This window comes from Rissa tridactyla, chromosome Z (genome assembly GCF_028500815.1).
Source record: "Rissa tridactyla isolate bRisTri1 chromosome Z, bRisTri1.patW.cur.20221130, whole genome shotgun sequence".
NCBI lineage: Eukaryota > Metazoa > Chordata > Aves > Charadriiformes > Laridae > Rissa > Rissa tridactyla.
Window position 1 is genome coordinate 65545474 of NC_071497.1, and position 17325 is coordinate 65562798.

A 17325-nucleotide genomic window follows, 5' to 3' on the forward strand; every position below is an offset into this window, starting at 1 on the left:
CCTTTAGCTTCATCTATGTCAGCTCCTACGTTTGCTACTGTCAATGTCAACAACACATACATTTAAGTTTGACTCCTGAAAAATTTAGCTATAAATTTTGTATAAGAAGACAGTTGGTAGATAGCATCTGAATTAGCGTTCTCAGCTGTGAAAAGCTGTAAGATGATGTGGGGTCCAGAACAGCCGTTGTCTGCTGTATCATGGAACATGCTTGGAGTGTTCATTCAACGGTTATCCACACTGCACAACAAGAGTTAAATCTTCACATTTATACATTTTTAAATTGGAGATTAGAATCACAATGTTAGCGAGATAGCCCTTTTTTCCCACATATTGTTTTCAGAGATGGGACAAATTAAAATGAAAAATCTGGTGATGCAAGGTTTTGAATTTTGGGAATAGGCTGGACAAGTGCGTTGGCTTTAGTATTGTCATTACATTCAATTAGGCTCCTTTGGCTGACAGCAAAGCACTTCTTGCAGGTGATTTACTTCTCCCTCCTGATACAGATTGTGTTGCAATCAGCCTGCATTTAAGCAATACGCTGAAGAGGTGTGTCACTACCAATTTTCATTGGAGAAGCACTGTGTGTATAATAAACTGTATTATATAATTTTTGCATAATAATTGCATAATAATGCATGATATTTGTATGTACAGTGTATCATACATGTGTATAGGTGTATATAATGTATATGTACTATTTAAACATCATATATAAACTTTAAAATATATACATATATAATAGAATGTATATATATCACATATATATATCATATATATATGACATCATGACACTACCTCTGTTAAACATCCTGTTTAAGGATATTTTTCATACGCTTACAATTATTGCTTCTACTTTTGCAATAGCCTTTTTCACCCTACTTCTGGAGCATCTTCCTTCACCCCTTCCTAGCACCAGTCGCAGCTGCCTAATAGTAAAAAATTTTTCATGGTAAGGACCTAAAGATTTTATTACCATTACTTAAGATGGGTGGGTTTATATGGAAAGTTCCCTAGATTAATAGCTTTGTCACATTTGCAAGTATTTGTCAAATTCAGTATTGTTCAAATGGCAAAACTGGAGCTCAACCTGTAGGTAAACATGTAACTGTTGAAACAGAGCTGATTTGACAACACTGCAGTAGCTTGTGGTGGGTTCGTGGTGTCAAGAAACCATGCAAAACCAGCAACAGCTACTCACTTCTGTACAGTTACATGCAGTGTGTGCCCACAGAGAGAGGTGGGAAACCCCTTGCACAACTCAGCTCATCCATAGAGAGATGACCAGGACTGTGTTATCTTCTCACCTTGTGCCACAGCAAAAGTGATGATACATGTCTGAGGAGGAATTTCCCTGTTGTTTGGAAACTGCTCCTGGAAGGTCTGAACCAGCATTACACAAGGACACATGCATGGCTCTCTAGAACAGACCTAGGCAGAGAAACATTTAGAGATGCCTGGCTACACAAAGGACACTGCTTCAGCTCAGAGGATTAGGTAGAAAAAGCAATTTTTTTCCCCTGCAATAAGCAGTAAGCAAAGTCTGAAAGTAACTCCAACTGGGAAATGAGAAGGGCCACCGAGGGCCCTTTTGTCTCCAGTCCAGCTGCCAAACACAGCAACATGCTGTGCTGTTACAGCTGTGGGATACGAGCCACTTGCAACAGAGCCTGTCTGGGACAGGTTTGGCATTTGTCACTCAACACCAGCACAGGTGCACAGGCAAACCAGATGTTGTCTAGGAAAGCAAAATTTGCAACCAAGATTTGGGTAACGTTTGTATCTCTTCAAGATTGGTATGCAGGCATTTGTTGGTGTTCTTTGGATGACTACCTTACTATTTCAGCAAAAGCTCCCAACACTCAACACTGCTGTTGCACAAGGGAGTGGCTCCTGCAATTCTCCTGCCGATCTTCAGGTTTCAAATACAGTCCTAGAGAGTACTCATCTCTAGAAGATTCTTAAAACACAATCTCATCAACAGAGTAACAGTCTTGTAAAATCCAGGGAAGCTGTCTCCAGTGTCTACATTCATTTCGCTCTTGCCCTGTTCTTCGATGGTAAATGTAGGGAACTTAAAAGATTACCTAAATTTACAGTAAATCTCATGTGCAGCTTTCACGTGTTAAGAACTGAGAAGGCCCGGTTTCTGCTAGCTCCCTCTTTTACAATTTAAATGCCTCTGGCTTCCTGTGTGCCTCTGTTTTCTTTGTGTGTGCAGGGTACAGCTGTCTCCTTCATGCTGCCTTTCCCCTGCTGCATGTTAATCATTTACCTGCCGTGAGCAGGTCAACCATTATTTTTGTTCTCTCCCAACCCTCACAGACTTGCTTGATGATTCCAGTTACCTTTGTTCCTAAAGTGCATGGAAGGTGAGGCCGCTTACTCTCTTTATGGGGCTCCAAAGAGAGAAGCAGCAGCTGTTGTTGCTAACACTGTTGGCATCAAATGTGTTAGAGCTGTTAACTTGCATCGTGTAATTGTTGTTATTTTCCCCCATTAATTACAACAGCCTTGCATTTTGAAGTCTACAGGTGACCTACTTACTTTTTATTGTTATGTGCCCTAGTGTCCCATTTAGTCTTAGCCAAGGCAGCCTTATCAGGCATGGCAAAATAGATATTACAACACTTGAGGAATATTAGTTCCTTGCTGAACCACATAGCCGCATCCCTCTGGACAAGTCAAGACTTATTAGTCTTAAGGCTCCCAAGGGCTCTGCCTGAGCAGGGATGTGCTGTTTCCTAAAGTGTGTTTGTAGTTTTTCTTGGCTGATGTCTTAGAAAAAATGGTTTTGAACCGAGAAATCAAACAAAGGGTTCCAACTTCTGAAAATTAAGGATGGTGGGGGAATGGGGAGTTTTAATTTTGTTTTGCCATCCTCCCTTCCTAGGTGAGACACACAGTATTGCTCAATAGATTGTTATATTTCTACATACCCTTTTTGAACAAACCCAATGATCTTATTAAGATGCCCTTTCAAAAGCCCCAGGATTTCTTCACCTGTCATAATCCCAACTATTCTAACAGGAGCATGAAGCAAATCCAAAAGCTCAAGGTCCTCCTAATCTCCAGCCTAATCAATCATTCATTGATGTGAAGTTTCTGCAGGACCTGTTACAAGCTATATTTTTTTATCCCCATACCACCACCTGTTTTTCAGCCTCTCCTATTATTTCCACACTCATAACAAGCTTTCTGCGATGCTTCTGCCTCTTGTGGTCTCAAAGTTCTGCTTTGAGCCTCTTGCTGTGCTCCAACTCAGATGCCCCTTCTGCTCTTACATGTTGACTATCCATTCATTTCACAGCATCAGCTCACAGTCCCTTCATCTTGTGCTTTTCTGCACATCATAAAAGGAGTTTGCATCTCCAATGTGCCTTTGTACCCACTCCTTGTTTTTGCCTCTTCTTTTGACTCAAGCTATCATCTCCATGTTAACCATCTCAGCTGCAATTTATAGCTTTCTGTGAGCTAAAGTGACAGACAAACTAAAACGGAGCACCTGTTAACACACCGGGAATTCCCCATCACCTTTCTTTGTGCCCCATACTTCTCTAGGTGGGAGCCATTGGGGAGTGTTATCCTCATCCTAAATAGCTTGTAAGAGAGGAGCAGTACTGCAGTCTGGGGTGAGAGTGTGCCCTAAAGCATCGAGCCAAAGCTCACCAGTGGTGCTCTGTTTTTTTAAAACAAGGAATTACCGCGCCTTCCTAGGGTTGCCCTGAGCGACTCTTAGTTGCCACCGATCCCGGAGCGGCCTCAAGAAGCCGCGCTGCGGTCCGCCCCTCTCCGTGGAGAGGAACCGCTAGCGAGAGAGAGAGAGATCTCGGGGCGTCCGGAGAAGCCCCCGGACACCGCAGCGGTGGATGCCGCAACAGGTAAAAATCGATTCTCCTTTCCTTATCCTTACCCCGGCATCCCGGTGAGGGCGCCGCCCGCGGAACGCGCGGCTTCCTGCTGCCGCCGGGCGCCCGGAACCCCCCCTCCGCCTCTCGGGAGGGGGCGGCAGAGGCAAGGCCGGGGCCGGTGACTCGTGACCGGGTGACTCGCGGCCGGGGACTCCGCGGCCGCGGGTGGGAGCGCGGCGGGAGGCGGTGCCAAGGCAGTGGGGGCCGGGCCGGGCCGGGCGGGGCGGGACCGGGCCGTTCCCGCCCTCCCTCCCTCCTTCCCTGCCTCCCTCCCTCCCTCCCTGCCTCCCTCCCTCCCGGCAGTGGCTCATTTGGTGCCCGGTGGCTGCGGGGACAGGTGGGGACGCGCCGCGCCGCTGCCGTGTGAGTGGTCCCGGCGGGAAAGCGGGAAACTTCGGATGCGAGGGGTGGGGGGCGACGGGGGGCAACGGGGGTCCGACCCTTCCCCGGGCTCCTCGTGGCGTGGCGTGGCGGGCGCAGCGTGGCGATGGGAACGGGCCCTCCCGCAGCTCTTTCGCGGGGTCCCACCTGCGATTGTGCGCGCCCGGCTGGTCGGGCTGGGGGCTTCCTGCCCGCCTCCCCCCAGCGCTCCCTGGGTGAGCTCGCACACCCAGTGCCTCCCCCGCCAGCCCCCGGCTGTGCCCCTCTCTGCATCTTCCCGCCCCGCTGCGCCCGCATCCCCGGTCCCTGTCTCCGTCTGCACCCCGCTGTGCCCTCCCCCCGGTCCTGTCCCCATCTGCACCCCGCTGTGCCCTCCCCCCGGTCCTGTCCCCATCTGCACCCCGCTGTGCCTTACCCCCAAGCCCCTAGGCTGTGCCCCGGGGTACCTCTGTTCCTCACACCCTGCACTACCTGGTCTCCAAGCTTTCTGGCTGTGCCTCACACCCCACGGTACCTGTCCCCCTAAACCCTCTGGCCATGCCCCGCACCCCGCTGTGCCTGTCCTTCTGGCCATGGCCCACATGCATCGAGCTCATCTTCCTGTCTCCCAAGACCAAGTGGCCCCAAGGATGAGGCATGGGGATGGCCTCCACCTTGCACAGGAGGCTGCATCGAGGATTTTATTCTTGAAAAATGCCTTTCCCCCATGCCCCCCACAGAGAAGAGTGATCACAGGCGTCAAAATATGGAGGCTTCTTTCTCTGCAGGGGCAAAGGTTGGAGGCAGCCAGGGGAGAGGTGTGGCCCTTGTGCTTAAAATGATGATATTAAAATGTAGGGCTGGAGGGATGGTGTCTAGTCAGGGGTTGTCTGGCAAGTTGAAAGAGCGGCTGTCTGGCTTGCTGCCTTCTTCCTCGGAGACAGGGCTGCTCTGCATGGCGGGTCCCTGCTTAAGGACTGTTGGCAGCAGTGAGGCCGTGAGTGGAGGAAGCAGGTGAGTGCCAGCTCCTATGGCTGACAAGGCTACATTGAACCATTCTTTTGGACTTGCCCTTTGCAACCACATATGTCCTGGTGTTCTTTGAGCGTTGTAAGTGTGCTGATACTTAATTTGTAAATATGTTTTAAGTACATTGATACTTTGGCTGGGTTTTGGGCGTTGCTACCACTAAGATAGAATTGTGTGGTGGGGCTGCAGACCAACATTTACCTATTTCTTTGCTTGTGTAGGAAATCAAGATAAGTTAACTAAAGCTGCTCAGACAAACCAGAAACCTTACAGCTGTGTATGGATACCCTCTTCCTTACTCCATTATACCTCAATCCTTCCCAGACCCATGTGTAGGTCTGTACTAAACACTGCCATGTGGGAAAAGTTTGAACAAGTTTTTCTGGTTGTTGGGAGCAGCCTGGGAACGGCGTTCTGCCTGATTTATTCTGCTGCGCAGCATCTGGGGTGCTGCCCGGGATGTGTTCAGGCTGCCTTGGAGCTGCCTTGGGTAGAGGAAGCATTGTTGTTTATCGACACGACATTAGGCACTGTGGACATACCCTGAAAATGCCTCACTGAGGAATGGGTGCACTTGTACTTACATGTCTGCTTGAAGAAAAAGTACGAAGACCTGGGATATGAAAACCTAGCCAGACGGAGGCTTGAAGTCTTCCTTGGCAGCACCTCCGTTGCAAGTGTGGGGAATAACACAACTTTATGGTATTCCATTACAATGTGTTGATCAACTATTAACTAGTATTTATTTACTGGTAGAGTGAGGCAGGTTATGGTACAGGAAGCAATATTCATGGAATGTGTTGGGAAAGATGCCATGGCATTAGTCAAGTAATACATGCCAAATAGGACTTATTTAGTTACGAAGCTCACCAAATACCATGAAATACCTATCAACTAATTACATAGCAGTAAAAGAATTAATCAGGTACGTTTCTGTATCCTGACGTGTCTGGATGACCTTGCCGAGTGTGCTCCCCTTGCTGTGCCGTGCCTGCCCTTCCTGGCTTTGTTTCACTCCATTGCAATAAACAGGGAAACTTTTTTTTTTTTTTAACCTTGTACTCCCGCTCTTCCTCTTGAACCTACTTCTGCCCAATGCTTCTAGTTTACTGCTTATCTTATCTCTTTCTATGGCCTGCCCCCACAGGGGTGGTTGCTCAACACATAGATTTCTGGAGGTGTGGGCAGATGCGGAGCGAGGCAGGGGGATAAGCATCCTGTGGGATGGGCATGGGCGGCATGTGTGCGGCCAGGGAAGTGAGAGGACGTCGCCTCTGTGCCATGTTCAGGTGCAGAAGGTGGAAGGGAGCTGGGATCCCTTTCTGGATCTTCATTAGCTGCCTGTGAAATCGTGCTTGTCATATGCTGGACCTAACTTTGCAGACTTTAGGTGGCATCTCTCCCTGCCTGATGCCTCGCTGCTGTCACAGGCTACCACCTCGCAATCCTCCTGGTGAAGGCTGGTGCGAGCTCCCTGGTCTGTCCCAGCCAAAATGAGACAGTTTAGCTCATGACTGTGGGTTGAGCTACTCTGGTTCGCTTTGTCTGAGGTGGATTAAGGACTGTTTGTAAAATATGGCACATGGGCAAGGATGAATAAATGGGATGGTGTTACATTCAGTGGCACAGCACATCTTTATAAAAATAATTCTATAGCCCAACATTCATTTTGACTTCAGGCTAGCGGATATCTGGAGCTTCAAGCTACTTCCCAAATCCTGGGTAGCTGAAAAGGAAGAAATACTCCATTCCTCTCAATGTCCCTTACAGCAGCTATGTTCTGGTTTTCTTTTCTGAAGTCACAGCAGGTGACAAGCACACAAGTGCAGTGTTTTTATTTGTTTCCCCATTGCCCAAGTAATTACTACGTTTGAGAAATGACAGATTTGATTAAATTTTTCTCTATTGCAATTTATGGATGCTTCAAAGAGCAGTTGTGGTAGTGTTTAGGAGTATTTAGTATTGTGAGTATTGAAAGCCGCTCTCAAGGTGGAAAGGGACAAGAGCTAAACACTGTGAAAGTCCAGCAGAGGCTATTCAAACACCAGGAACAACTGTTGCCATAAAAAAAGATTTAAAACATGTCACAAAAGCTTCACAGTTGGTTAAGATTTAGCTTTAGGAGGTTTCTGCTCACTTAAAATTACTTTAAATGTTATTTAAAAGTTGGGTAGTTGCTCTGCATTGTTGTACAGCGCGAGGGAGCAGGTCCCATGTGCTTGTCCAGTGGCCTCCCGCTGGCTCAGTGCTGCATCTACAGAGGGCAAATCCAGCCTAAATGGGGAAAAGTAAACCACCTACTCCTTGAAAAATACCAGATAATTAGAAAAAATCATAGCATTAACAAAATAAATAATTCCTTTTGTAAGCCTGATTGTCGTTTTTTTGACGTAGTTCCTTTGAAAGGCAAGAAAACAAAAGCCAGAGGGTCAGGCAAGTTTTGTTTTCTGTAGCCTGTTGTCACATGTTCAATTTACAAGAAGTTTCGCAAAGTTGCAAGTGATGTAGCAGTTAAGAATTTTTTCTATCCTTCTGATACTTAGTTGAAATCTAAAACATAAAAAATTATTTCAGCTGAAATTAAATATGTAAGCTTATGTTGATGGGAGACACCAGAGCAACTCAGGTGTCTCTTTTCTTTACCTGCCTTTGGTTTCAGTGTTTAATGCTGACCATTGAACTGGAAATGTTGAATCATTTTTTTTTATTATTTTTTGTCTCTTTTTACTAAATTCATGTAGGAAAAATGCTTTCCATATGTCTGTTGGTGTTTGTCTTAATTTTTTTAAATTTTTTTTTCCTGCATGTATTTTGCTATTTATGTTCTCTCTGCTTATGATGATTGCACAAAACATTTTACCGCTGAAGATGTTAACTAAAAAGCACCTATAAGTAGTGCATAAAGTGAGTAATGTGACAAAATACACAGTTTAGAGCAGCACAAGTGTAAAAGCGTCATGGTTGTTATCTTGGTTCTGGAAGAGAATCCGAGGAACTGAATTTTGGTCGCATTTTTAACTTTGAAATCCTGAGCTAGCACACAAAACCAGCCTCTTGAAAACTTCTTGTGAAGCCTATCCAGGCCAAAGCAAGCTCTGGTTCCACCTGCAGAGTGGCACAGATGTTACAAGGAGGACAAATATAGGTGTCAATAAACTCTATGAATCATCTTATTTGCCAGGAGCAATGGTATTCAGATTGCCCCTCTGAACTGTGTCAGGGCTGTGTTACTCGTCAGGGTGAAAGCAGTGAACACCGACTTTTATCTCCGCTCCACTCATGATACCAACTTATGCTGATGTAGTTTCACCAGCATTTCTTTTGCCCTGAGTGCTTTTGCCCTTGTGTCACCTTTCTGCTGCGTTGGTAGAACCCTTGGTGAAGGCCAGTGCTAAGTGTGCTGAGGAACTGGTCTGGGCTAAAAATACCCTTTCCTTTTCTGCTGGGCTGTCTCCCCCACCCTGGATCTGTTTCCCAATCTATTTAATTATGCATCCAGAAAAACAGTTTTTCCAGTACAAGTCAAGGGTGACGTGGGAGCAGGTATGAGTAATGGGGGGAGAGGTTGATTAAAATGACATTGGCACCATTAAAAGCACTCTTACAATTACAAACTTAGCCTGTAAAGAGTCAGACTTGCTCTGCTCGAGCAGCCTATGCTCAAGAGAAGCTGCTTGTAGCAGCTTTATGAATTCCTGCACGCTGCCTGTGTGCATTTAATTGTATCGTGAGTTCTTTGTAGTTTGGATTATCTTTATATTGATATGGTGCCTTGCACATTGGGCCCCGTGCCTGAAGCCTCTATCCAAAGTCCTTTTTTTTTTTTTTTTTTTTTTTTTTAAAGCAGTACCTCGCCCAATGTGTGTGAGTATGAGCATAACTTTGTACTGTGCACTGCAAAAACCGGTACAAGCAAATAGTATGAATAGTGCAAAAAGCTGTTAAGTTTCTACAGGCATCTCCTGGACTGGAATTCAAGAGAATGGTCCTATCCCAGTGACGGCATTCTGGGTTTATGGGTATGTCTGAGATAAAAACATAGCTTACTAAGAATAACTCTATTCCTTTTATTCTTTGTTTTCTAACAAAAGAAGGGGACAACTCTTGCTGGAGTCTGAAACACAAAGATCAGTTTGTTGATTTGGAAATAATTTGCATTGTATCATCAGTCCTGAAGTGGCTTAAAACAAAGTCACAAAAACCTGATTCAGTGCTTCTCTGGATGCTTTCAGATTATGGGTATGGTTCACGTTGGTACCATGCCCTTTCTTTCAGGAAAGTTATTTGAGGTGACAAGTAGATTTTTTTTTTTTTTTAAATTGGGTTTTGCCTGTTCTGTTAAAAAGTAAAATGCCTGGAAATTGTTACCAGTAGTTGAAAACTAATGTTTTTTGATGTGTACCTGAGCAGAGTGCAAGGTGACTGGGAAGGAGAAACATCTCGGTTTGGAACTGTTGGCGCTGTTGGCAAAGATTATTTTTTTTTTTTGTCCTTTTTTTGGGGGGGTTGGAGAAGTGTTTCTCTTTAGTTAAGTATTGAAATACAGTATTTGTCAAATGTATCTGGTTGTTGGTGGGTTGGTTTTTTTTTTTAAGACTTTACAGACAATATTTTCAGTTGTTTTCTTTTGATAAAACGTTGTAGGTGTTTCTTGTTTTTAATGAAAAGGTATTGTCTCAGGCATCAGCAGTATAAGGGTTACTGGTCAGGTGTGCTCATTTATTCTGTTAAGTAAATACTGTGGTATTTGTTTACCATGTGGTATTACCAATAGATGGGGATGGGCAGCATGGAAATGTCTATTGTCTGTTCAGAGAAGTAGTAGCTGGTAATGTTGCCTCCTCCTGTACAGGTGAAAATTACTTAGACTCAGGTATACTGCAAGTGAATAGTGTATTTTACAGTATTTGCATTTGTAACATCCACTACAATCCCTTTTTTGTTTGTTTAGATGTACAGTTGGAAATATCTGCATTAAATACATTCTTCGATCACTTTTGTAGTCAGAGTTCTGTGGCTTTTCAGTGCTGAAATAAAAGATTTTGAGACTTTAACTGTACAAAATGGGTCTGACAAGCTTAAAGAAATTATTGCAATGCACTTTGGAACTGCCCTGTCCACCCTTGGCTCTTGTGACTGAGATGTGTAGAAGACACTGTGTACGAAAGCCAAGAGGCTAATGGAGGAAGCTCAGTGTTCACTGCCAGCTTTGAAGTTAAACCTTTCTCAAAAGTACTTGTGAGCTGTGTTCCTCAGAAACTTTGTTAAAGATACTAATTCCTTTGGTCACTTGCATTATTGCTATCGTGCTGACAGCATTGTTTCTGTAGCACCTTTTGTTGTGTACCAAGTTACGTTGTTATAGAGGAGTGTGCTTGAGTTTGGTTTTACATGAAGAAGTGCTAAAACTGTAAGGCAAGGCTGTAAACAGCTTTTATGCATAGCTCTGGTGTTCAGGAAGTCCACTCATTTTTAACTTCTAACCATGAACATGACTCTTACATGTTGGAGAAAGGAAAAGGTTGGCAGGAGGGAGTGTGAAAGAGAGGAGCTGTCAGAGCTCTCTCTGCCTCCCTTCAGCAAGTCCTTTGATGAATGTTTGAAATGTTGTGGGGGTGAAAAATCCCCCAGCTGAATTCCAGATTACCCTGAAACTGCTTCTCATAAACTGAAGTGGTCCACTGGATCGACTATAGGTGCTTATCTAAAAGCTGCAGAAATAAGATTCCTGAACATGGACTGGACCGTGCAGAGTTCTGGTTTGATCTGGAGTTTTGCCCAACCTGTTGAAATGAGGTTGCTACTGTATTTCAAAACTGAACAGCTTAAATACGCCATTTGAACTATGTTTAAAAGTACAGGATGGAAAATTGCCTCTGGAGCTGTGGAAATTGTGCAATTTGGTGTTCTTGCTTTTATCCTGTAGAGACTTTACACATATTCTTGTGAGGTGTGATTGCACGCCATCGGTTGCTTTCATCCAAGGTGATGGAGCATCGGGCAAAACCTAATTGAAACTAGACAGCCTTTTGCGATAAGCAAGGGAGCTGCGTTTACAGATGGTGAAATGATATGACCTTGACTCATCTGTTGAGCCAACAGCAGTGGGAAGACGTCCAGTTAGAAGGAAAGCACCCCTCTTTTGGATGTAGTTGACAGGATGAACCTGCAGCTCTATAATGTGTATGGAAGGCAGTGAGTGTAGGTGAAAGCAAATTCCTTGGTTTGAGTGTGAATGCTAAAATCATCCTGAGGCGAGGTAGCAGAGAAAGAGTGGAGACAAACCACTGCGCTTAGAAACGCGCTGGGGTGATGCAGGCTGCAGCGTTGCTGTAGGTTCAGACAGTGGTGTGTGGCCCTGGTAGTTTTGCACAGTAACGGGAATAGTGAACTGGCACCCAACACTTCGGTGTTGTTCACAGCTTTGCTGCGCTACCTGGTGGGAAAGGTGCCCCTTTTTCTCTGGTGTCTGAGTGCTCCATACAAAGAGAGAACCAAACATGCTGACCTCTTCTGCAAAGCACTGAAACCTGTATGTGAAAAATGCTGTCTGAGGCTTTTTCTGATAACTTAAATGCATAGTTATATATAAGCCTAATCTTTCTTTGCACTGGAGACAGTCCAGTTTTCTTCTCTTTTACTGCTGTTGCATGCTGAGTAGACTATTAGACACTTGTCTGTTTCTTGTATACTGGTGTTATACAGGAACATTAGTATTAGGCTGAGTACTCTGTTGCTTGCCAAGCTTCTGCGCTGGAAGTATTATTGTCTCCTGCGTTATTCCGATGTGTTTCTGTGATTTCTGTATTCATCCGTTGCCTAATGGACTTTGTTGATGAGATACATTTTTTTGAGCTATTTGTGTTTGGCAATCTTTCAGGATCGGGAAGAGGGAAAAAGAAATAAGTGCAATGCCACACGCTGTCTGGCTGAGTTGATCTATTTTAAACTGTGGCGATGTCTTGTGGTCCTGGGTGGTCTCTGAATGCTTGGAAAAATGGTAAAAACTACATTTAACTGTAGCAGTGGAAAATACTGATAGAAGACGGAAAATCCTTATGACATACCTGTGATGAAACCTGTGCATTAATGTGGTGTTTCATCCTGTTCTGTGAAGTTATCATTCGGTGTTTTAAGCTGATTTTAAAAAGCTCTACTGTTACAAACTCATAGTCTGCATACTGCTGCTTTGTAGACTGTTCTTGAGCTTCCTGAAAGTGCAAAATAATGAAAACTTTAAAAAAATTCCTCTTAGCAAAGGATCTAACTAGATCTGGAGCAGAAGTAAACCTTCACAGTTGTGTAATGTCATTAATATATTTTTCCCATAATATCAGCCTCTACTTTGCATTTTGTGCTGTGCAAACTCCTGTGTGTTGATTGCTTGGAAATTGAACAAAGAACTGATATATTTTTAAAGCTGTATTTTTATAACAAGATCTCTTTTAAAACAATGTTGTAAGACACTTTTTACTGATCAAGCCAGTTAATATTTTTAGGTGATGGAGATTTTTGTTTTCATGTAAGCTTTTGAGGTTAGGTTGTCATCTGAATACTGTTCCACACTGCATTGCTTTGCCCTTGGAGCAAGCTTTTCCTTTTGTCTCCATAGGCCTTTGACTGCCCTGAGTCACCTTGACTGATGTGTCCTCTCTCTTAATGCTTGTAGGCAGCTATGAATGTTCCTATTCCATACTGTTTGTTGCCCAAATATGACCCTCCGGGCTTTCACGTGAACCCTTTGGAAATCCAACAGTTCTATTGTCCTTACAAGATTACCTATGCAGCAAGTGGAAAAGAGCATTTCTGGAACTGCTGTTAGTACTGAGTTGGTATTGAATGGGAGCAAAGGTGCTCCCATTCTTGTGTTCACCCCGTGTGCCCAGATACTGCCAAACTGGATCACCCTCTAAGGGATGCAGTCACCTCAAAAGGGAAGGGTGCTATGAAAAGTTATTGACCATGAAGTACTGTAAAGAGCATCCAAAATGGCTTGAGTAATGCCCAAAAGCTTACTCAAATTTCAAACAGAATCAAAAGGGCTCTTATAATATACTAATTTTAACCCCCAGTGGCAGGGGGGGGTTGGAATTAGATGATCTTTAAGGTCCCTTCCAACCCAAACCATTCTATGGTTCTATGAATTCCCATGTGTTCATCCCTGGACTCAAAGTATAAGTACATTGCAACTTTGACAAGCATCTTTGACTACAGGATGAGTCTGTAGGGTTATTTCCTCCAGCTGTCCCTAACGTTCAGATGTCTCTTTGCTCTCTGTTCTCCATCCCTCTATGATTCCTCCCTTGAGTACAGAGCGCAACAGGCACTTACTGGGAAATGTCAGACTTTTCCACCCCACCTCCATTTCTGAAACTGCATTTGACTTCTGCAGTAACTCTTGTCAAGTCAAAATAAATATTTTGGGTTTTCAGTGGGGATCTTCTTTGGGAAGCAGGAGGAAAAACAGGAGTGTCAGGGGAAACTAGAAGTCTATTCATATTCTTACTGCTCTGTTTAGTTATTCTGAGAGGCCTCAGTCTCCAAACAACAGTATAATGTACATTCGTGGCTTGCCTGACGCTAATACTCATGAGTATGTTTTGTGGAGATTAACTAGGCCTTTTGTTATGCTGAAGAATGTTGATTTAAATAACAACAAAACCCCCCAGAACCTAAGGCCTTTATATCTCATTGCATATCCCTCAGTGATTTGGAACCTCCAGCTGCAGCTGTACAAATTACCAGCCCTGGACTGGAAAGATTTTAGGATGTGGCAGTGTAGTAGTTTCCTGGAGCACTCCAAAAAGCACATTCACAAGAGCAGTTCATGAGCCAAGACTGAACTTGGGAGTGGCAGCTTTTTTATGATAACTGTCAGAGCACTTCCTTGGGTAGGGGGAGTGTTCTCAGACTTCAGTTTAAAAACACGCTTAGCACAGATTTCCGTTAAAATGGCTTTTGTCACCCTAAAGCTCTGCCATCCGTTCTGGCTGTGCAGCAGCAGCCTGTGTCGCAGTGCGTTCAGGGCTGCGCTGTGTGGGCCCTTGTGGAAGAAGGTGCCGACACAGCTGGTTCCAGCTTTCTTTTGAAAGAGCCTCCTAGGGAGGGTGACGCTGCTGCTGTTTACAGTGCTCAACAGTGTGTCCGCTATGGAGGGTGCAGTTGCTGATATTTACAGTGCTCAACAGCATGTCCGCTACAGAGGGTGACACCGCTGCTGTTTACAGTGCTCAACAGCATGTCCGCTATGCTGCATGGTAGCTTAAACAACACAAAAAAAAAAAGAGGGGGAGGGAAGGGAGGGTGTCAGTTCTATGTCATCTGCCTTTAAAATTTACGCCCGCCTAATGCAACGCAAGCAAAATGAGAGCAGAAGGAACACATTATTTTGCTGCCTAGGATATCAGCCCAGGACCCAGAGGGTGGGTAGGTTGAGCAAGTGCAAGGCAGTGGGAAACAATGGTAAAGGAAATCAGCCCACGTCAGCACGAGTGAGTGGTGTGGGAGCAGCTTGGCTTTTCTGAATTGCTGCATTAAAGAGAAAGAGAACAAAATACCATGTTGCAACTCCACACCGGTGTTGTCAGCGTTACTAATATTCTGAACCAAGCAAGATTCCAGCTGGTGCAATAAAAGTTCTGTAAAATGATATTGACTTTGCACCGTGGCAGTTACAGTGATAGCAGCTGAGTTGAGTATATGTTATAGGCAAGATGTGAGTGTAGAAAAATACTTTCTCCTTTGTTAATGATGAATATTTTTCACTTTACTTGCTCACCTCTTCTTTCTCACGGTGAATGTTGTTTTCTTAAGGTAATTAGATGTATTTTTTTTTTTGTCTCTTCCTATGAAACTCCTTTCTGCTGTATTTTCATGTTACAAAAGACAGCACCATTTCCCTGTCTTTGTCTGCCACAGGTGGAAATTTATGGTCTAGTTTTTCTGTATTTATTTTTCTACAGCGATGAATAGCTACAGGTACATTGCCATTGATGACTTGGTTACAAGAGGACTTTGGAAATAAGAAGGCTTGTCTGCTTTTTTTTTCCATTGGTATTAGCTAGATTAGCAAGGTGTTACCCGTGTAGCAAATCTTGTTCACATTTGTTTTAAGGAGTCATCTCAGAGACGAAGTCTAGCTCTGCATTTCTCTATTTGTTTAGCTTCCATGGAGTGCCCCCCACTGTGACTATTTATGTCATTGTTCTATTAAGTGATGGGTAATATCAAGCAAAATTCTCTACCAGTTCTTGGTAGCAAATTGCTTCTATTGTAATTAATTGGATGTATGAGATTCTCGTATGCAGTTAACTCACGTGCATTAACTGTTAATGAGGATAGATATGATGGAGCCAGTTCAGTGACTCAGCTTGCCGCTGAAGGAAGCGGACAGTCTCACTCATATCCCTTTTCATATTTTCGCTTGAGTAACTTTAATCAGGCAGGTAGATATAAGCAATAGTGCTCGTCACTGGAGTCAGTTATAAGCTGTCTTACTCAGAGGTTCAGGAATGATACAGACTTTGGGTAATGGTATCACAGTAGAGAAGGAGGGAGAGTTTTAGACTGATCAAAATCTTGGCAATGTTAGTTGAGCCTGTTTCGCTTGTGGCCTGCCCTTTGTCAGGTATACTGGGAAGGTGTACTGATAACTGATATGAGGACACACTTATCTTCATTCCATATGCTTCACCTTAAAAGGGGTGTCTGGTAAGAAGTTGAAGAGTCTTACCAAAGCATTCAAATAACTACAGTGTGTACTCAAAACAAGCAATCTTCATCACCACAATGAGAAGAAATTAAATGTCATTAGTCCTATTTTGTGGATGTGTCTACAAAGCCCATTAATTTTTACTCTTCTAAGATGCAAACTTTTGATGTCATCAGACATCTTTGATCCCTTTCATTCAAAGTTCTTAGCACTTGCACTCCCTCTACCTTTTTAGACCTTACCTATAAATTGTATCTTAAAAATAATATACTTCCTTTGCAGGTTAAAAAACCCAGACTGTGCTATCTTTGCAGTGCAGGTAAATACCACTCCTTACTCCTCTAGCTCAGTACAGAGTTTTGTATTCTGGTTTGCTTGGTTGCTAAAAATGTGTATGCCTTAGAAACACCACAGCTGTAAATAATTCTTACATATATTTATCAGAACTGTCCCTGCTGTAGAGGAAAACAAAACAAAACAAACCCCAAAAAACAGAATGGGTAAAAACTTAGTGTGTTATGAAGATGTTGACCGGTAGAGGAGGGTGCAGGGTGTATGAGTTGGCACGATTGTGTAGCTCAGCTGAAAATACTAGGTTGTGTTATTCTACTTCTAGCCCCTGGTTCTCATTTTGTGAAAGCCTGTTTAAAGTGACCAAAAACTTAGTTGATCTGGTCTTGAAGGAAAAATTGAAATGCTGTAGAAAGTTTTATAGTTACATAATAAGCAAGGAGGAAAAAGGAGAATCTGTTAAGTCCTTTGGGTGAGGAAGTTAACCTGAGTCAGATATGGCCCAATTACTAAATCAATACTTTGTCAAAAAGGTCTTTGATAAGGGTAATGATATATCCTTATCTAATGGAAATGAGGTTGTGTTAATAAAAAAAATGGCATCATAGGTGAACCTTATTCTGACTTCTAGGTGAAAGTTGCCATGCGACATGTGCCACAGGGCTCACCATGTAGGCAGGGTTAGGTGACTTTGTGAGCTGGTGTCACTGAGCTGGAATGAAACTTAAAAGAAGCCAAGTGCAAGTCAGGCACTGGAGGACCAATGAGAAGAGCTTCTGCCCGAAGCAGAGGGGTAGGCAGGTGAGACCAGCTGGCTGCAGGATGGCTGGCATGCAAATGTTCAAGTAAAGAGTTTTTCGTAAAGGCAGGGGAACACTGATAGCAAGTTAAAATTTCTAGAAGCTTTTTCCCCTGATTATGTTTTTGCCTTTCTCTGAAGCATTGGGAATACAGGGAGAGAAAACAGGGGAAAAGACACTGATGTCCATGGTGTTCACTTCCCAAGTGAAACTGGGAATC

At 43.8% G+C, this 17325-nt stretch overlaps 1 protein-coding gene across 2 annotated transcripts in view; it reads left to right on the forward strand.

Annotated features, from left to right (window-relative positions):
• The first annotated feature begins 4194 nt into the window (after nucleotides 1–4194).
• Nucleotides 4195–17325, forward strand: part of ELOVL7 (ELOVL fatty acid elongase 7) — a 33463-nt gene continuing 20332 nt past the window's right edge. The window contains exon 1 of one of the 2 annotated variants that reach the window (XM_054186248.1): nucleotides 4195–4277. The gene's annotated coding sequence lies outside the window, so the exon portion shown is untranslated. The remainder of the gene's footprint in view (nucleotides 4278–17325) is intronic. The other variant, XM_054186250.1, reaches the window with a different exon arrangement.